The sequence below is a fragment of the Rhipicephalus microplus genome, chromosome X, assembly GCF_043290135.1.
Source record: "Rhipicephalus microplus isolate Deutch F79 chromosome X, USDA_Rmic, whole genome shotgun sequence".
Taxonomy (NCBI): Eukaryota; Metazoa; Arthropoda; class Arachnida; order Ixodida; family Ixodidae; genus Rhipicephalus; species Rhipicephalus microplus.
In genome coordinates this window covers 320,855,605-320,869,258 of record NC_134710.1, presented here as the reverse complement: position 1 = coordinate 320,869,258, position 13,654 = coordinate 320,855,605, and the positions used below count along the sequence as shown (strand labels likewise).

The window sequence follows — 13,654 nt, the reverse complement described above, 5'->3', positions numbered from 1 at the left end:
GCAACTGAGCGGGAGGCTTCGCTGCTCATTGTTTTTTGTGTTCGCCCTGCCCATGCCATTATGGCGAAGAACAGTCAGCGGCACTGCTATGCTCCAGGCTGCTGCACCGGTTATTCAGGTGTCAAAGTGACGTGGAAAGTGTCCTTGTTCAACGTCTCGAAAAACGAAGACCATGAGAAGCTCTGGGAGATGAACTTGCATCGCAGCGACAAGCCAATAATTGGATGACCAATGTGCTATTTGTGAGCTGCCTTTCGAAGACAGATATATTCTAGGGGACAACATCGATGTTGAGAACGGGGAAGAAGTCCAAATACCACGTGGGAGTCCAGACGCTCACGTGTGATGCAGTCCCAACAATACTTTCAAATGCGCCAAAGTACTTGACCAAAAAAGCGCCTGCCGAACACTCACGTCGCAAACGGGTAGCGCCTGCACTGTTGCAGAGTGAAAGGCGTAAGGAAAAGACATGACAGCCCATGCAGAACAATAACAGCGTTACAAGCGTTTTATTGTAACAGCGTTCTAAAATTTACAGTTTAAAAATCATAGATATGTAACGTAGGTTGTATACGCACCATTCAATAATGTTGTCCACGTTCACTAGCCAGCATTACCATCCTCGCAAGCACAATCGCTACATATCAGCTTACTGCTTCTGATGTTGGCAATACCTACGTGGCTGCTAGCATTGTTACGCAAATATAAGCAGCTGGTTACATATGTCATGCGACTGTTCAACATATGCATGTGCGTACAGCACTTGTACATTTTTTTAACGGAATTTCGTAACATTTCGCTTAATGAAAAAGCTACACCGCAGTCACCTTCAATCGGCATGCTTCACATAATATTGATTTTCATGGTATGTGGGATCTGCCGAAATTTTTTTTATTGCTTGATTCAGCTCCACACCTACAAATAGGTGTTGTGTCTACAGTCCTTTCTGCTTTCTGCATGATATACGTGTGTGTCCTACCTGTGCTTCAGTGTGTCTTTTAGTGTTCAATTCTAGCGCGTCGTGAGTGTCAACTCTTCCTTTATTCGTAAAGTGCTGGCTTTCTCAAACAGTGCCATTCACTGACGAAATTCTGCAGAAACGCAGCCGATGAGCGCGGCGCCACAGCGAAACTTGTTCTGCTCCTGCAAGTCATTTCGCTCCCAGCGCCCTCTATTCTTTCCGTGTGCCACACCTCAGAAGTTGAGTGGCGGCCATGCCAATCAACCTTTCTAGTACTCTCTAGGGTGATCACATCCATATCCGGTGTAGTTCGATCACTTTGTAATTTGGTTCATTCGTGGAGCTTGCTAGTGCTCATCTCGTCGATGTTACTGCCGTGGTTTCCCCGCAAAAGTGGTGGCAGCAACATGAGAAACTATGAATTATCTATCAAGCATAATAAGTGAGACCTCTATAATTTATACTAGCTGAGAATGCGGCATGATCATGCACAAATTGGCAGTGCACGTGCGAGTACAAATTTAAATCTCTATGCGTGCCATTGCCAGCAATAAACGAATACATTACCACAGCAGATGCTGCCCAAAGTACTCACGGGAAAGTCTTTTTTTTTTCTTTTTTTTTTAAAGAAAGGATGAGCGTCGCGCACAAGCACCTGCTCGGCTCGTGGGAGCGCTTATGACGACGAAAACTGGCTGCGGTACACGAGGAGTGGTACACTTTGCTTACCGAACATTTTCCCATAGCTTCCGCAGCGTTGCACCTAATGTGTGAAATGCAGTATAGAGGTCATGAAAACAAGGGATGAGCATTGCCAATCCCTTGTTATCCAAGCTATTTCTCTGTCAGCTGTGTTGTTTAATGCTTGGAACACACACTTTTGTAGGGGGGAAGTCTGGCAAGCTCATTAGTACTGAATGTATAGTAAAAATCATAGGAAGCTCTATTACCAAAAATAATTTTGATTTTTAATGATGTGTGACCCTAGGAAGCTGCTCTAAAACTAACTTGCGTTTTTTCAAAACACACCTTTTGGTGCTCTGAACTTGCTTCAAAAGTTCCCTTTTACTGTGCCAAAGCTGCTTCAAAACAGCATTATTCCTGCTCTCTGAGCTGCTCCAAAACACTGAAGTCTGCTTCCATCCTTGTTTCATTTCATTCAGTCTTGTAATTAACTTTACTCTGTATGTTCTTGGTCATTAAGAACCTATTTCAGAATGTACCACTGGTGGTGTAAATCATGTCCTACACTTTCCTTAATTTCTCTATTACTGAGGCTTTTCTGTGTGTAATAGTGACGTTCTAGAGGTTCTCAAGCATTGACCTTTCAATGTTGTTTGACTTTAGTGTCCCTTTAGGGCAGTAGAGCTCCTGGCAACAAGCAGTGTGCTTTTGTGTTGTGGATAACTTCCAGGGATAGTCAATGTCTCAAGTGTAATTTGGGAACCAGAGCAGCAGCACTTTAAATGCTGTAACTTATCGACAACAACACTTCCGGTGCTGAGTTACAGTTAAACCAGCTTATAACGAACTTCTATATAACAAATTCTTTGATATAACAAAGTTTTTCTATTCCCCGCTGTCGCTAAATAAAAGCGCGTGTATTTGCGACCTCTATGTACCAAAGCAACAGTGGGAGACAACCTTGATATAACGAATTTGCCCCATGGAAAGCCTTGGAGTTTTGCTCCGCATTTTGTCATTTTGGTACGAGCATGCATCTTCCGCGGCTGCCCCGCCGCCGACCACGCACTATCATTTGGTTGTGCGTGGTTGTGTCGATGACACGTCGGCAGAGCTACACAGGGGACTTAAGGGCCAAGTGATACTTTTTACCGAGGACTCGAGTGATTCTGCCGTGCAGGGGGAGTTTATTGATTAGGGTTTGGCGAAAGCAACGGGATCGTTTGTTTGCATGCAAATGTTGGCGCCGTGCCTTTTCCGGCCTAGCAGCAGTCGTGGCAGCAAGGGCGACGTCGTTTGGGAAGTCACGGATGCTTGCGAAGAAGCCGATGACATCATCTTGCTCATCTGACAAGATGACAGCCCCGGCAGCGATGAGGGCACTGAGCTATGTAAATAATGGCGTGCTATGTTTCAATTTCACTGTTTCTAAACTAAAAAAAAATTGTCGACCTACATTCGAATATATATTTTTTTCTTGTCGAAGATGGCCCAACTACACGACGCTATACTTCCAAGAATGTTCAAGGCGGAGTTCTTAGCCCGATTCTATACAATCTTGCACTAATTGGCCTTGCTGAATACTTGCCAAGTATCATTAAAATCTCAATATACGCAGACATATGTGTCTGGACTTCTGCAGTCACACGTCCTCAGATACGTTCCCGGCTTCAAAGAACAGCAACTATGATTGCCAACTACTTGTTATAACAAGGTCTCAGCATATCACCACAAAAATGCACGCTGGTGGCCTTCACTCGCAAAGCAATGAGCCCTCATGTCATCTCAATCTGCGGGCGACCCATTTCTTATGCCAGAACCCACCGGTTTCTGCACATCATTATTGATAGGGACCTCTGTTAGAGTCGGCATGTGGCCTATATGAAGAAGCGCCTGACCGCTGTTTCCCAATTGTTTAAGTTCCTGGCAGGAAAGACGTGGGGGATGTCAGTAGACGCAATGATGGTACTCTACAGAGCCCTGTTTCTCGGTTTCGCGAGATATAGCTTGCCCGTGCTTAACAATACCTGCAAGACCAATGTTCATGTTCTACAGGCATTATAAGCCCAAGCACTGAGAGTGTACCTTGGTCTGCCCTGATTTACGTCAACAGAGCCAACAATTGCAATTGCTGGCGACTATCCGATACAAACTCACATTGCTGTAGAAGTCCGGAGAATGCACATCAGACACTTCGCGCATGCTCCCTGTCATCACCTTGCACTGTTTCCTTCAGAGAGGCGCAAAGCATCGTTCGCTAAAATGATTGTGAAATACGAGAAACTTCCCTCGGGCTTCACTCCTGCATCAAAACCATCGATACCCCCTTGGTGTCTTATTTGACCCACAGTGCATTTTAGTGTACCAGGGATCCGGAGGAAATCCGAGCTTTCATCGCCCGTGCTGAAACAACTCTCTTCTTCTTTTACACGAGAAATATTCAGACAATGTACGTATATCGATGGCTCCACGAACCGACAGTGTTCGTCAGGTGCAGTAGTTGTCCCAGCAAGAGGTGTTACCATAAGCTTTAGGACTGACCACTCCACGGCATCTACAGCAGTGGAACTAGCTGTTTTGCGCGCTGCACTTTGTGTGGTCAATCAGGAACCACCGCAAAAATGGTCGAATTTCAGCAACTCAAGGGCTGCCCTACAATCTGTGCTCTCAGCACTGCGTCATGGGCCGTACGAACAGCTCGTTTTCGAAATTCAATGCCTTCTCCACACTTCACACGAGAAAGGGCATCATGTGACGTTTCAGTGGCTGCCAAGTCACTGCGGCGTCATAGGGAACGAACATGCCGATACTGCCGCACGGGCAGCTCTTGAAGGAACACGAGAAGCCATACCACTTTCGTGGACCGATGCTGCCAGTAATCTTCGAGGACTTGCGCGTGAAATCACGTTTTCACTATGGTGTCCACCAAGCAACGAGACGAATCAACACCACCTGTCCTCTTTGATGGCTCTTAGCATGTTCACTGGGCTCGACCGAAGAGAAGCCATCCTTCATAGCTTATGGCTAGGAGTGGCATTTACAAAATCTTATTTCTTTGTCATAGGAATGGCCAACAATGCTCTCTGCGATGCCTGTCGTTGCGAAGAGATGCTACACCACATCCTGTGCGACTGTCCGTTGTATGACACCCAGAGACAGTCACTAGCGTCTGTTCTTGCGCGCATCGACAACAGCCAAATGTCTGTGGACACTATTCTGTCAAGTGCCCGAGAGAAGACATTACAACAGAAGGCAACCAAAGCTCTGTTGAAATTTCTACGCGACACGGACTTGAACAAGCGGCTGTAAGAGCAAAGTCACACACCGCGAAAGACAAGACTGAACTATGACTGAGTGTGCGCGCGTGTGCTGCCAAATGTGCTGTTTCTCTCTTCTCTCTCTGCTCTCTATTTTTCATCTCCCCCATCCCCCTCCCATGTGCAGGGTAGCAAACGGGCTGCCTATAGGCTGGTTAACCTTCCTGCCGTTCTTTTCCTTCTATTTTCCTTCCTTCCTTTCCTTCCTTTTTCTGTCGAACACAATAAGTAGGGGTAGACACCTATAATCATGCCCGACCTATTTTCGAGTAAATATGGTAATTAGATGCTGCTATTTGATGACTTCAAAACAAACTTTAAACATTTGGTTTTTTTACGCCTATTTCTGAATTGGGCACCTAGCTGAAATGAGAAACACTAAGGCTGAGAAATGCTCTTTGTGACAGCGGTGCTTGGTTGCCCCATTGGAAAGCTGTAATATATATTTTTTTATTATGATTCAAAATATTCTTAGGAACCATCTGCAACTTTTTACCTGTTATGTTACTTTGGAGTATTCAAAAAATAGTCTTCAAGTATTCTAAAATTTCTCTGTTCAGTGTCACGCAAACCTAATTTTTCGACCGTCTCGCACTCTAAAGACAGTAGGATTGGGCGTGTTGGTATAACATGATAAAAAGTGCTTACCAGCGCAAACGACAGGGCAGGAGGGGACAGAAGAGATGAGACAGAGTGCTGAACTGCCAACAATTTATTTTTTGCGAAGGTCTTCGCTTTTAAGCAGTTACCAGTTGCAATAGTCATGCGCGAAACACAATGACAATGCATAAGTATGTCGCACCGACAAGCAAAGGAACAACTTTTCCTTATCAGTGAGCGCGGCAGAAGGGGTGCTAACACAAGCATCTTTCAGTGAGCAAATTTTTTCTGCCTCTATGATCTCTCGTGTAGTGTGATCCCTGCATCTTGCAACAATAGTACATTCTTAAAATATTGGCCGGCAACAATCGGTATCAATGCTCTGTCTCGTCTCTTTTCCTGTTCCCTCCTGCCCTGTCGTTTGCGCTGGTAAGCAATCTTTGTCACATTCAAAGTTTTGCCATTTGCACAGCTTTTGTAGAGATGAGTAAACATGTACTCTATAGAGAGGCAACGTAACACTTCAATATCGGGTTGCGCACAGTGTATGGCTTAATTTCTGGAACTAACATACCTAGAGATGTATGTGTATGTAGATGTATACCTAGAGATGTATGTGTATACCTAGAGATGTAAATATAGCCATCACAAGCAATACTGCCGCCATTTGAGCTGTTGCCTGTGCCTCCATTCTTGTTTTAAATGTGATTCTTGAGCTTTTTTAATATTGTACGGCTCTTATACCTAGCTGTCTGGTGATTTCATCTACTTGGTACTAGACAGCAACATTAGTCATGGGCTCCTGAATAAATCAGTAATGCTTGGCCAGTGGGGTGTACGAACGGGCACTGCAGTTGCATTATTCTACTGCACTCAACGTGCTTGTGCTATACACTTCATTTGAGACCTATAGGGGGTGTTTTGAAAAGCCACGCGTAGCGCCACTTGTGGTGCGGCGGGCGCGCAATGTTGAGTCTTGACAGACAGCAGGGCCTCATTGCTTTGATAGCTATAGTGGCACAAGCTCCTGCGACCGGTATGTCAGTGCTTCAAGCAGTATTTGAAGATATCATTGAAGGGCATTCTTCCGTGATGCCATCATCATGGAAGAATGCACCATGGAAGAGTGTGTCACGGAAAACCTGCCCGAAAGTGGCCACGTTTTCAACGTTAGTGAGTGCCTTGCTGCCCATCGTCAGATTTATGGCTAAATGCGTACGTCATGTGTGTGTAATGCAAGATGCTGAACTCATAACTGTTGCGGTAAGCTGTCATTCTTTCACACTTAGAATAATATTGGTGCATGCCCACTACCTGCATACTTGCGAAATACTCGCTGCATTTGCACTCGAGCTTCATTATAACAAAGTTGTATCTCTCATAATAATAATTTCGTTACATCCAAAAATTCATTAAAAAATATTGCAAGACTATTCTTCATTCATTTTGTTATAACCTATATTTTGTTATATCTGGATTTATTATATCGAGGTTTGAGTGTAAATTATCCATGGCTCCACAGCCGCTTGCCGTGGCAATCGGGAGGGGGGGGAGGGGGAGTGGCCTGGCACCGGGCTTGTTTGTTGCGGCTCCATGCCACGGCGATTTTCAGCCATAGAATCCTGTGAAGTGCTTTGCTCAAAAATGTCGTGGCATCATCATCGTTAATCATGATCATGGTTTTTACCTCGCCGCTGTTGAGACTAGCTTCTGCGGCTCTCAAGATCCGGGATAAGGATGCCGAGACAGGAGGAAGGAAAACTTTGTAGAGGATTTATTTACACTGTGTGCATGGTGAGCTCACTGGCCCAAAGCTCTACGTCTAAAAAGCTCCCTGAACAGCCTGCGAGGGCTGATGTTTCCCCAGATCCTTAGATTGGGGATGGGTCCATACTGCACTGTCCAATAACGGGTCTCACAGCACTCGTGAGGGTCAGTATGCAGGCACTGTCCCCAGCATACACACATACACAAGCCAAACATGTGTATGGTTCCGGCGTATGTGTATGTTTTCTCATCTGGCGAATCTTGCTTCCAGCAAGTGGGGTAATGAGTATGTCGTCCTTGAATCTTGCTTCCAGCAAGTGGGGTAATGAGTATGTCGTCCTTCTGCTCAGGCCAACCACACATGCTGTCGAATGGCAGGTGCTGGCCAGGTGCCTTCAATGGCATGTGCCTGGACATCTGGCACTGATATGAGCATAGGTGGCCTATTAGGCACGCACAGTCTGGTGGTCTGACGTCGGTCTTTGTTGGAAACTCAGCATTGTGGCTTTTTCTGGGGCACGAAGATGCCACGTGTCGCATTTTCGCGCCAGCCCCAATGACAGCAGTGCCCCGTTGAGTAATTGCAACCACGCAACATGAAAAACAGCAGGGCGTCGTGCTGCTCCTTATTTCCACAAAGTGAGGCGGCCGCCTTTCTTCTGTCGCAGCGGACGTGGCAAAGGGTGGCTCGCCAAACACAATAGATTGTCCACCAGTGAAAGACTCGACCTGAGGGTCACCTGCTAAACAGGTCCCGAAGCGTCGTTGTTTGGTGGCGTCCTCCAGGCCACTACCGATGACGTAATACAGCATTCTTTAATCATCCAAGGGCCTTTTCTTCCTGGGATTGCTCAGAAATACACACAACCACTGGCACGCATGAGCGCCCTGCCCACACTGAGACACATCGAGTCTGAAAAATGATGTTATAACAACCTTTCTTCAACATTATAACTAGAGCACAAAACAGCAATCGAAGCGTTTCTCTGAGCTCTCTCTGAAACTCCCAATTACAACACGAGAATAAGCTTCTTTCAAGAGATGTGCCCTCGTGGCATACTTGTGTGCCAGTGCCAGTACTCCGCTGTAATTTGACCAAGCCTCATACTCATAAAATAAAGCATTTTACTTTCCCCTATCTTTTAGGCCCCCAAAGCTAGTTGTCAATTTCCTTTGAGCAGACGAAAGAATAACTGTGCTACTGCGCCTGCATCAGGAACATCCACATTACACGTCCGCAATCGCAAGTTATAGTGCTCCTGCGTGGATGAACTACTAATTAACTTCTCCTTGTGGTTGCCATGCTCATAAAATATACTCGTAAACTCGTGAACTAACATTCTTACTCACGTCCGCACCAAACACATGCGGACAAAACAAAAACAATTTTAAAATCTTTCGCATCAACTCTAAAAAAACTTGAAATATTCTTGCTTCTCCGCGTTCCTGCAACATCAGTTTCTAACGTTGCTCTTACTCGACAAACACTCCTATGCGTGTCGTTACACAACCGTACAACACTTGCTTCTAAAAACAAAACATGCAAAGTTTAAGAAATTAACAAAACTAGCAATTGTTACCTAAATGTTATATAGTAGCCGAAATACTTAGAATAACATGGTACAAAACTAAAATAAACAGTCAAAACAAAAAATCAAAACAGAACAACTAAATCTACTAATGAGTTTTTTCAAACACTTACTGCTGTCACTCAATTTTGAGACGAACGCGTGGCGGTCGCGCCCTGTGTGCCTTTCTTGGTGAATGGGGAGTAAACAATGGCAAAACCCATTTGCTTCGCCTTTGAACCCCACCAAGCCCCTCGCTGGCGATCATTCTTCACCTCGTTCTGTTGCTTCTTGCGAGCCGCCGACTTTGCACTCCTGCGCCCCATCAAACTTCCCGTGGATAGGATGACGGGAGGCCGACCGTCCCGTTCCTTTTGTCTGCATTTTCGCCCGACGTGCATTTCTTTTTGTCCGGCGACTCGGACTCATGCAACACCACTTCGGCGAGGATGACAAACGCCTCGTTCGGCTTACTATGTTTGAATACTTATTGCCTTCCTTCAAGCGGGTTGCTCTTTGTTGCACTCCTGCTTTTATGACGCCGCTTCCCGCTATGTCTCTTCTTGGGGCCCATTTCTGACCCTTCCACTAGCCTCTCTTGCTCGCCAGCACTGGCTGGTTTTGTTAGCTCTCTTGCCTGTGCAGTCCAAATGATTTTTGCACAAATCATCTTCTCCCCCACTCTCTAGACTGCCGGACAGCTTAACGAGTCTCTTAACACTGCAGCTGTTTTCTTCCGAAGAAACTAGCTCTCATTCTAGGAAGCCGCCTACAACTGCATTGTACTCACCGATCTACTTTTGCTCCTTCTCCTGAATTCATTCCGGTGTTCCAGCCTAGCAGGTCAAAATCCTCGTGGACACTGTATGCAGGATCCACTGTACCGATACTCTCATGCGGACCAAGCTCACATGCTTGGGAGCTGTCCACAACTACTCTACCGTGCGCTACTTTCGTACTCTACTGGCCTAACGCTGGTGTTCTCGCCTAGCGGTTCTCGCCTGCAGGCAAGATCTGACATTGGGACACTCTCACTTTGTGTCTGTGCGAGGTGGTCTAAAACTATCTTAGCTGTTTTACTAGAATTGTCCTGGCACAGCACGTCGCCGCACAGCACTTTGGCCTTCATCGACCTCTTCTATTAGCGCAGCTTCTTTCGCAGTTGTCAAACTCGGTTCATTCGTGAATCTGCTGCTACCTACACATCTGCTAGCCTTTGCGAGATTGAATCGCATCGCACACAACCGTTCCTCGTGCTTCATGTGTGCTACCTCTACAATTTGACCACTCTGCTGTTTTGTATCTAACCTGCAATCTAGTCTTTCAATCTGCTCGTGTAACTCTTGCATCATCTTCCTGTGTTTTTCTTTTCCATGTGCCCTCTGTACTTCCTCTTCCTGTTTTCATCTTCTTTCTCTATCCAATCCTGTTCAATCAAGTACATATTCTTAAAGTACTCGATGTCTTCGCTGTTACTTTTGCTTTCGAGAATTACTTCACAGAGTTGAGATGCAGGCATACCATCGTCAAATTCTAAATCAAAATCCAAACACAAGTTTAGCAGGTTTATCTCTGGTCAATCTCATAAGGTCTATGGCGACTGCTCTGCTCTCACTCAGCTGTGATGAATCACAAACCCACCAGTTTCAATTCTCGTTCGGAAAAAATTGAAGCCTGGCAAATCTGACTGTGCAAACCAAAAGCTTAACCACACAAGTAGTCCCACATGGCCAACTTTCCTCTCTACCTTTTTTCTTTTTCACGCCTGTGCTCTCTCCAACATCCCAAAACTCTCCCGCAACTTGCCCTTACAACTCCTGCAAAACTTACTTACATTACTACTGAATGAAATTTCAGGAGCCCTCTACTACGGCATCTTTCATAATAATGTGGTGGTTTAGGGCGTTAAACCCCACATATTAATCAAATCAACATTACTGCTGAAATACCCAAGCTTTTCTCCTCAATCTTCTTGCTCAGATAATGATAAAGTGCTGCTCTGTGCTGAAATAAAAACCACAGTGGCTGGGCAGTTGTTGGTCTTATCTATTTTCTAAGGGGTATAGGCGAAATGACTCGGTATATCTCAAGTACAAAACCAGGCACTCACCCCATTACATGTGGTCATGGTACGCTGCATTGTTCCCACTGAATTCCTGGGCTAGGGCTTTTGGCTTACCTCCGGTTCATGTCACTGAGTCTCATCCCAACACTGCCATCCAGTTGTTGCGACTGGCCTCTGCGGCATTGGAGGTCCGGAATAAGGGTGCCGAGCCAGAAGGAAGGAAACTTTGTAGAGGATTTATTTACATTATGTACATGGCGAGCTCTCTGGCCCAAAGCTCTACATTGAAAAAACTCTCTGAGCAGCCCGCGAGGGCTCATTTTAAACAGTCTCATTTCCCCAGATCCCTAGATTGGGGAATAGATCAATACTGCACTGTCAAATAACAGGCCCCACAGCACTCACGAGGGTCATTATGCTGGCACTGTCCCCAGCATACACGCGCACACAACCCAAGCACATGTGTGGTTCTGGCGATGTTGTCTCACCTGGCGAATCTTGCTTCCAGCAAGTGGAATGTAGTGATTATGTCATCTCACCGCTCCGGCCGACCACACAGGCTGTCGAATGGCAGATGTGCCTGGACATCTGGCACGGATTGGAGCGTCGGCGGCCTATCAGTCAGACGCACAGCGTGGTGGTCCAACGTTTGCCTTTGGCGGAAACTCTGCATTGTGGCTTTTCCTGGGGCACGAAGATGCTGGCTTTTACTGGGGCACGAAGATGCCACCTGTTGCATTTTCGCGCCGGCCCCAACGACAGCAATGCTCCGTCGAGTAACTGCAACCATGCACCGCCCGGTACATGAAAAACAACAGGACGTCTTCGCGCTGCTCTTTTATCTCCACAAAGTGAGGCGGGCGCGTTTCTTTCGTTCCGGCGGCCGCAGCAAAGGGTGGCTCTCCGAACGCAACATTGCTCACGCAGCTCATGCTAAGAGCTTGAGGCACATGCAAGAAAGAGAACGCGCTACGAAAGTGGCGACGGCATGGTCAGTTCGGCCACTGCCGAGTCTCTAATTCACTGCAACATCTTGCGTTGTTCATGTTACTTTCTGAAACAAACACTGGCATGCACATCCATCTCTACAGCATTCACAAAGCTTCGTTTTTTACTCTGTAGCTCGGCTAGTCTACTCCCTGCATCATTTCTTTCAAACATGCAAATTGCTTGTCAATCAAAGAAAAAGACTTCTAGATGAACCACTCTGAAAGATAGGGTTCAATTTATCACTTCCAGAGGTTATTTCCTTTGGGGCTACAACACTAGGTTTTAGCCACATGAGTATTTGCGATGTCATGTGCGATTTACTATACGCGAGATGAATTGTATGCGGAGGTTATCTCAATCAAGCTTATGCACACGGAACGCTGTGCGATGTTGCATGTCCGGTATTTGGAGATGCAGAGTTCTTGGTCTGGTGACGCAGCCCGAACACTGCCTTGTTGCGTTAGGCTGATCATGTGTGGCTAAGCAAGCAGCCTATCTTGCTAATAAAGACAAAACGTACCTGATGCTTTAGTGCCAGAGCGAGATGAAACTAATCAATGGCTGTTTAACTGCAGTCAGCGCAGTGAGTGTGTAGCAAGAGCAAGTCCGGATCGAAGCAGACGGTCGCTTCTGGATGGGTGCTGCCATATTGATTTATAAATGCAGGTATCGACAGTAACGAACACAAATAAATAAATGCATACAAAATACTGCATTTACTCGCATAATTTGAGCACTTTTTTTCGCCATTTTGGGGCTCCGAGAAGGGGGTGCACAAATTACGCGGGGATTTTGCGAATGCATGTGACATAATGTGCAATGGTCTTAACGTGTGCAGTATATACACTAAAAATAATAAATTGATGCACAAAGAAAGTGTACTTGTCAATTAAACAGCATTAGCATGTAGTTTAACCACCAGTCAGATGCAGTCACGCGCAGTCTAGTCAAAATCGCTGATCGAAAGTTCACATTGAGAATAATTGTCGCGATTGCTGTCACCGCCCTCCCAAAGCGCATCGTTTTCGGTTCTGTCGAGCCTTTTCGAATGCCCCATTTTCTTGAAGCTTTTGGACAATGCTTGGAGAAACTAGGTCCCATGACACGGCAATACCAAAGGACTCGAGGGTTCACATATAATTGAAAAGGCCTTCTTCAACGGCAGAAAACTTGTATTAGCTAGCACGCACGCTGTTTTCTCCTGTACCGATCGCGGCGATTGTTCTACATTAAAGTTCATGCTGAAACGCTTGGTGGCCGCACCATTCCAGTTTTCTTCAGCAAACTTCACAACAGCGAGCTTGAATTTTGCAGTATATATATATAGTTACTGTTGGCCATTTCAAAAGAACTGTAAAAAGGCAACGAATTGATGGCAGAACCCAAATTTCAGAAATCAACCAAGCATGCATTGCAGTGCGGACACAGAGAACAAGGGGAACAGTTGGCGCGATAGGCGCTTGCAGGCCTCCGATGCAGAAAGTTGTCCGTGCCATGATGCAAGCGTATATTATCATGGTAGCGATCATAGGAATAGGGGAGGGAGGCAAACGCTTCAGCAGTTCCAGCGGGTGCAGTGTTCTAGGGACCCTATTTCGGAAGTCCTCAGAAGAAGGGGCTTTGCACTTGCTGCCCGTTTGATTGCATTAGCCTACTCAGCGAAGCGGGCGCCCGTTCAAGGTGTCCAAAGTCTTTTTGTGGG

At 46.0% G+C, this 13,654-nt stretch overlaps 1 protein-coding gene across 8 annotated transcripts in view; it reads left to right on the top strand.

Moving 5' to 3' along the window:
* The window catches only part of Lamtor3 (Late endosomal/lysosomal adaptor, MAPK and MTOR activator 3), a 185,253-nt gene that overhangs the window by 48,622 nt on the left and 122,977 nt on the right, over positions 1-13,654 (top strand). The window lies entirely within an intron of this gene.